Here is a 6,051-nt window from a genome sequence, read left to right as displayed (position 1 = left end):
GACTTTACAAAATTGCACCCTGACCTTGTCGCGACCAGCATCAAACAAACAAGGGCAGCGCAGTGACAGGATGGAAGCAGTGGAGTCCAGCCCTGGCTCAGGTTGTGGTTGGTGCTGATGTCACGGCGTCTCCCTTTAATTGGCACTTTGGTCCATTTCCTGACCAATGAGGACGGAGCGTCGAGAGGGCTGAAATGAGCTCGAGTTGGCCCAAAGTTAAAGGGACGTGTTGCTTAGGTGTATAAACACACATGGACTTGGTGTTGTGTCTGGCCTTCTGCTGGCTCTGCGCAGAAATTAAGCTATAATTATGTAAGTGATGTTATATGGGTAAAAAAAAAAGAGGTTATATATATATATGAGGTACTCTGTGTGAACAGGTTCACTTTTTTTGTTTCTTTATGTTTGGGCAATTAACCAAAAACATTGGGATTAAAATTTATAATGTAGCACTTGGATCAAGAATCTGTCTTGGTTTGTCTCAGAATTGCAAAAGAAAAAGGGCGATCACACAAAACCTGAACAAAAAGAAATGGTATCGAAGTGAGAAATGTGTGTGTGTGTGTGTGTGTGTGTGTGTGTGCGCGCGCGTGTGTGTGTGTGTGTGCATGAAATGCGTCTCAATTAGAATGCGGAACATCTGTTTGTAGCGCGGCAGTGATGAAGAGGAAAAACAGTTTGCCAAAATGCAAAAAAAAACAGTTTTTAATGATGGTGAGTCGTTGTTGTGGTTGAGATGATTTCATACTTAATAATAGTTTGGTTTGCAATTTCAATGTGTCACTTAGTTTTGTAGACGCTATACAAATATCCATTCATATTTCTGTTAGTTTGAGTAACATGTTGACGGGATGAAACTATACGCTTTGACAATTGACTCGTTCCGGACATTCGAAGACATTTTAAAGTGCCTGTCTGTGGAACATTAGCGGGGGGGTTTGCTTCCATCTGTTTTTAATGAAGCAGCTCTCCAGTGTAGTGGGAAGTGTATAGTGGACAGTTTCCCCAGTGCTCTTAATTGATGACTGCAAATCATTGTTACTGATGTACACCTTCCTTTACTTGAATTTTTACTTTATTGTCAAATGTATCTATGATTCTGTTGTAGCTGATAGATCCATCTTTGGAAAAGGGATTTTTTTTTGTTGTTGTTATTACTCTGGTTTACTGGTTGCAATTACATTTTTGTACGTTTTGTATGATTTCACTATTTACCATATTACCAAACTGATCATTTTTCTAAGTTCCCATGGCTTTCCAAAGCAATGTCTCCTGCTTTTGCTGCCTTTCCAAACATTCTGAGAGTTCCTTCATCAAAGAGCAAACTCCTTCCTTTTTGCCAGTTGTTTTATACTGTATTTAATAGCCTATTTATTTTTTACTTTTATTTATTTATGCTGAAAAACACTGAGCTGGGATTATAATTGAAGGTTGTTCTCTCATTCTCAATAATAAAAAAAAAAAAGCTCCAATGTTCCTCTTTTAATTCCTGAATTATTCTAACCTGAGATTGCCTTCATTGCATTTGTGCAGCAATAAAGTCTTAAATTGAATGTTGCAAAGCCTGCTGAATGATTGACACAAAACAGAGCAGAGGAATGCTTTATTTGTTTTACACAGTGGATTATAATGCTGCTGGATGGTTTCATTCCAGAGTTTGAATAAACATGCGAGTGCTTCATTACCTGCAGGGGGAAACTGATGTTCAGACATAAACACACACACACACACACACATAACCGTTCTGTACAAAACACACATCGACATTTCTCTGTCAGCAATTACTGAGAACATTTTGTTTGATTTATATTCTCGAATCAAATCAACCAGATATTAAACGGTGAGATAAAATTACCTCAAATTGAGCTCTGATGTTTGTGTTTATCGAACAGAGATCACCATGTGATCTGCCATTTGATTGAGACTCACTACATAGCATGTCTTTCATATAATACTTTGTAATACTTTTTCACATGCTCAGAATCCTTAATGCCTAAACGCTGTTTCAGTGTTGACCACAAATCTATCAAAACACTTGTGTGGTAAGTGGTTAAACATGTGACTTTGAGATGTAGAATTGCACTTGCAGTTCTGAATATTCATATGTAGAATAGTTGACCAAATATGACAGAACTTACGCTGTTGCATGAGGAGCGTTTTAAAAGGATATTCTCTGTTTTTCGTTCTTACAACCACAATAGGCATTTTTCACAGCAGACATTGTGACTTGGTTGTCAAAACTACACATATAAGACCCACATTGCAATAAACTGGAATTATCCTTTAAATCTCGTGGATTTCCACTGGAGTATGGGATGTGTCTGTAGTCAGTCCGGCCCAGATCCCTAAACCTAACCACAACATAACCCGTACATAAACTCGATGTAGCGCACACTTCTCTCATTACCTACAGTAGTGTCGACACTAACCCAGAGGTCAGAGGGCAGAAATTTCATTCGGGAACTTCCGATGTCTGACGTTGAATGGAACGCAGCGCAGCAGTGGGAAAGAAGCAGTGTAAGCGTGTAAATGCAAGTCCAAACATGCCCCCTGCTCACTCCTTGCTTCACCTTGACAGATCCACTTTGCCTTATCTCGCTCTCTCCTGACCTTGTGGTGGCAGGGAAGTCCCTGGCGCCGCACCTTTTGCAAAAAATTATCAGCTCTGGTTGATTGATACAAGTGACAAAGCCGTAAATGCATTCCTAAGATAAGAGCCACACACTAGAAAGAGGAATGTCAATATTTAGGTATGGAATTAATCTGCGGGTCAACAGAGAAGTAGCAAGAAAAAGCCCAACGCAGATGGAGCATGGGAACCTGGTCCTGACACTTACTCCCTCATGAGTCTTTGTCCTTGACTTCCAGCTGGCTGTGTGCTCTTGCCTCTGTTAAACCAATAGAAAGCCTAGAAATAGTCCTGGCTTTGCCTTTGCTGTAAATTGAGAAAGTCCTCCACTATTTTCCGTCTCCTTCCATCCATGCCCTCAGTGTTTCACAGCATGGTGGATATTTTTTTTTTCTCTCCCTTCCATCTACGGTGGAAAAAGAGGAGCAGAGCCACACCATTTAGCTGCTGACTGTACTGTTTGGATTTATGCAAATCCACGTCTGAGTGCGTCCAAACTGAGTGCTGAGGAGTTTGGTTTATGTCCCTGTCGTCAGCTGTAATGTGATTATCCTCGCTCTGCGGGGGTTGAATGTGTGGAAGTTTGTGTCTTGTCATTAGGACTGTAAATGACAGGGATGCATGGAGAGACAGAGAAAGAGCCGGGGGGGGGGGGGGGGGGTGAGGCCTGGTGGTGAGGGTGGGGGCGGAGGGGGTTAGCTAGGAGATTTGAGCCATACCAGGGCTTTACTGCAGGCCACAATAGCATGTGTGGTGATTGTGTTGAAGGCTTGGCATCCAGGGCCCGAGCCTCCCCCCGTCGACTGTTGTGTGTGGGGGCAGCGGCTTTCGCTTTAAGAGATTTTCTCCTCCTTCTTGTGGCCTGTTAGATGTCTTTGTTCTCCGGGCGAAGGTCAATTTGAAAAGAAATAAGGAAGAAGGAAAACATTACCATGGCACTGCTCATGTATGACCTCTCCTGCTGCCACCCTCCCATTTTTTTTTTTTTGGGGGGGGGGTTTGTTTTATGTTCTCCTGGCAGCTCTCAAGTGTCATGCGCAGATTTGAGAACCGGCAACGCTGAGGAATTTACATCCTCGCTAATTTTAGCAATGGGTTCCTGACCAGAAAACACATCCTCCAATTTCTGTCTATATTGGTCGTCCTGCGTCTTTCCGCTGCTGTTTCTCTCACCAGCACTCCAGGCCTTTTGCAGATTATTCTGCTCCATAAGTCTCCTCCAAAGCCCCTCAATTTTCCTATTTTCACTGCACTCTCAACTAAAAGAGTTTATATGTCCTGATCCAAGATTACACTGCCAAAGCTCCTCTCCAGGTTTAATCCATGTAAAAACAAACTAAGCTGCTGGAACTAAAAGCTTTAAATGATTTAATAAGATAGTGAGGAGCAAATAATTATTACCAGCATCACTATTACTAACATTACCCAAACTGTGCTGCTGAGATCTGTTTGATGTCAGCGCAAGGCGACATGGGGGGGGGGGGAGCGGAGAGCAGAAACACAAGCCACTGTTGACATAAGCCTTGTCTTTCAGCAGACTCTTTGTATATTTTGAAACGCCGGTCTAATTCACTCCATATTCCTGCTAATGACACCGCTGATGTCACCCAACGCATAAAACTTCTCACTGATCCGTCTTTACAAGAGCCTATAAAGATCTGCTGTTCCGAAGGTGCCTTTCTGGCTGCTGCCGTTTTCAAGAAGGTTTTGTCGAGGACAGAATAATCAAATTGGACCAGCAGAGACCAGTTTTAGACCTTTTAGACAAAACAATCCCTACCTGATACTTACCACACCAGACCTGAAATCATCCTAAAACTGTTTGTGTAAAAGGTCTGGTCCACAGCTGAGGTAGCAGGGTTGAAGGATCTACATAATGAAAAAGGAAGGTCATACTACTATTTCATACTACAGTTGTATATCGAGGGGGAAAAAAAGGGAGAGATGTTTGCCATTTAGCTCCATGGAGGTCTGCACGTATGGAAAGCTAGTCTTAACATCATATTTTATTGTATTTCTATCTTGTATAGCTTTTATTTAGACGTGGTTAGACATCTGAACATACAGTATGTGCTCTTTTGCAGCAATACAGTTAACAGAGACACTGAGAAATAAAATGAGACAACAGGACAGAATAATGGACAATTAACTGGATGCAGGCAGAAATAAAGCAGTTACAGGCAGGTACAAAATGAAACCACTGAAAATGGTCTAAGTCAGTGGTTCCCAACCTGCGGGTCAGGACCCCCACAAGGGGTCACAAGACAAATCTGAGGGGTTGAAAGATATTTCAGAACACTTAAAATAAACATGAATTGATGAATTGGTCACAACCAGTAAACAAATGCAATCTGCGAAGAGGGGTGGAAAGCAAACATTGCTTTACTTGAAGGGGTCACAAGCCAAAAAGGTTGGGAACCACTGGTCTAAGTAACCACAACATTAACATCAAAAGCAGTTTTTACTCAATCAATTGCCTTTAAATTGACGTTCAATGAAGGCATTTGCAATGGTCATTTAGTGTAAATACCAGTGGTTGTTATATCTTTCAGTTAGGAAAGACACACCAACCTTAACATACAACATGAATTGCATTGAAAATGTCTTGTGATTATGTCAATTCACGAACCTAAAAGTTGAATAGTAGAAAAACATTTGGAATGAGGGCAGCAGCATCCTGATAATCCAGAACTGAGAGGAAAACTGTGTCAACAATCCTCTTTCTACAGGTGGGAACTTGATTCTATACTTAACCACACGCTTTTGTCTGTGTACCAACAAGATGTTCTATGGGACATTTCATTTCTACTCAAGCCAGACGTTAAGATACTCTGTGATCTGTGAGAAGTTGTGTTTAGTTTGCATGGTGCACTAATTGAAGTTTAATAAGAGTAGCGGATATCATTTCTAAACATCTAATTTAAGAGAGAATTTGAAAAAAAAAAATGAGGAACCCATAAAACATACGAGAATTAGGTCAGTGAGGGTAGATTTTATATGCTGCTATAATTTAGTTTGCGCTTTACAGTTTTACAAGGACATAGGTTTTACCAAAACATGTCTGTAGTGTCTGTGATGTCAACCACAGGTTTCTGAAGAGACGTTTTCAACCCTGGATTGGAGTTTACTGCTCGCTGCTATTGTTGTAAGCTCCTGGAGCCAGAAAATCCACATTTGATGAAAGGGGAGGAAGCCTGGGTAGGGTGGACCAGTAGAGTGGGTTGAGCGACAACCACCTTGACAGGCTGAGACACCTGTCATTTAAGAAAACTTGGCCAAGTGCGATGACACGTACAAGGAATTTGACTCTGTTAATATACACATGCACAGGAAGATACAGATATAGACATGCAGCTAAACACAGATAGCAAGGCTAAACAAAGATTAGCAAACATAAATATATAGCCATTATGTTCAGGCAC

This window comes from Enoplosus armatus, chromosome 8 (assembly GCF_043641665.1).
Source record: "Enoplosus armatus isolate fEnoArm2 chromosome 8, fEnoArm2.hap1, whole genome shotgun sequence".
Taxonomy (NCBI): domain Eukaryota; kingdom Metazoa; phylum Chordata; class Actinopteri; order Centrarchiformes; family Enoplosidae; genus Enoplosus; species Enoplosus armatus.
The sequence above is the reverse complement of the archived record's forward strand: the minus strand, read 5'-3'. Positions refer to the sequence as shown.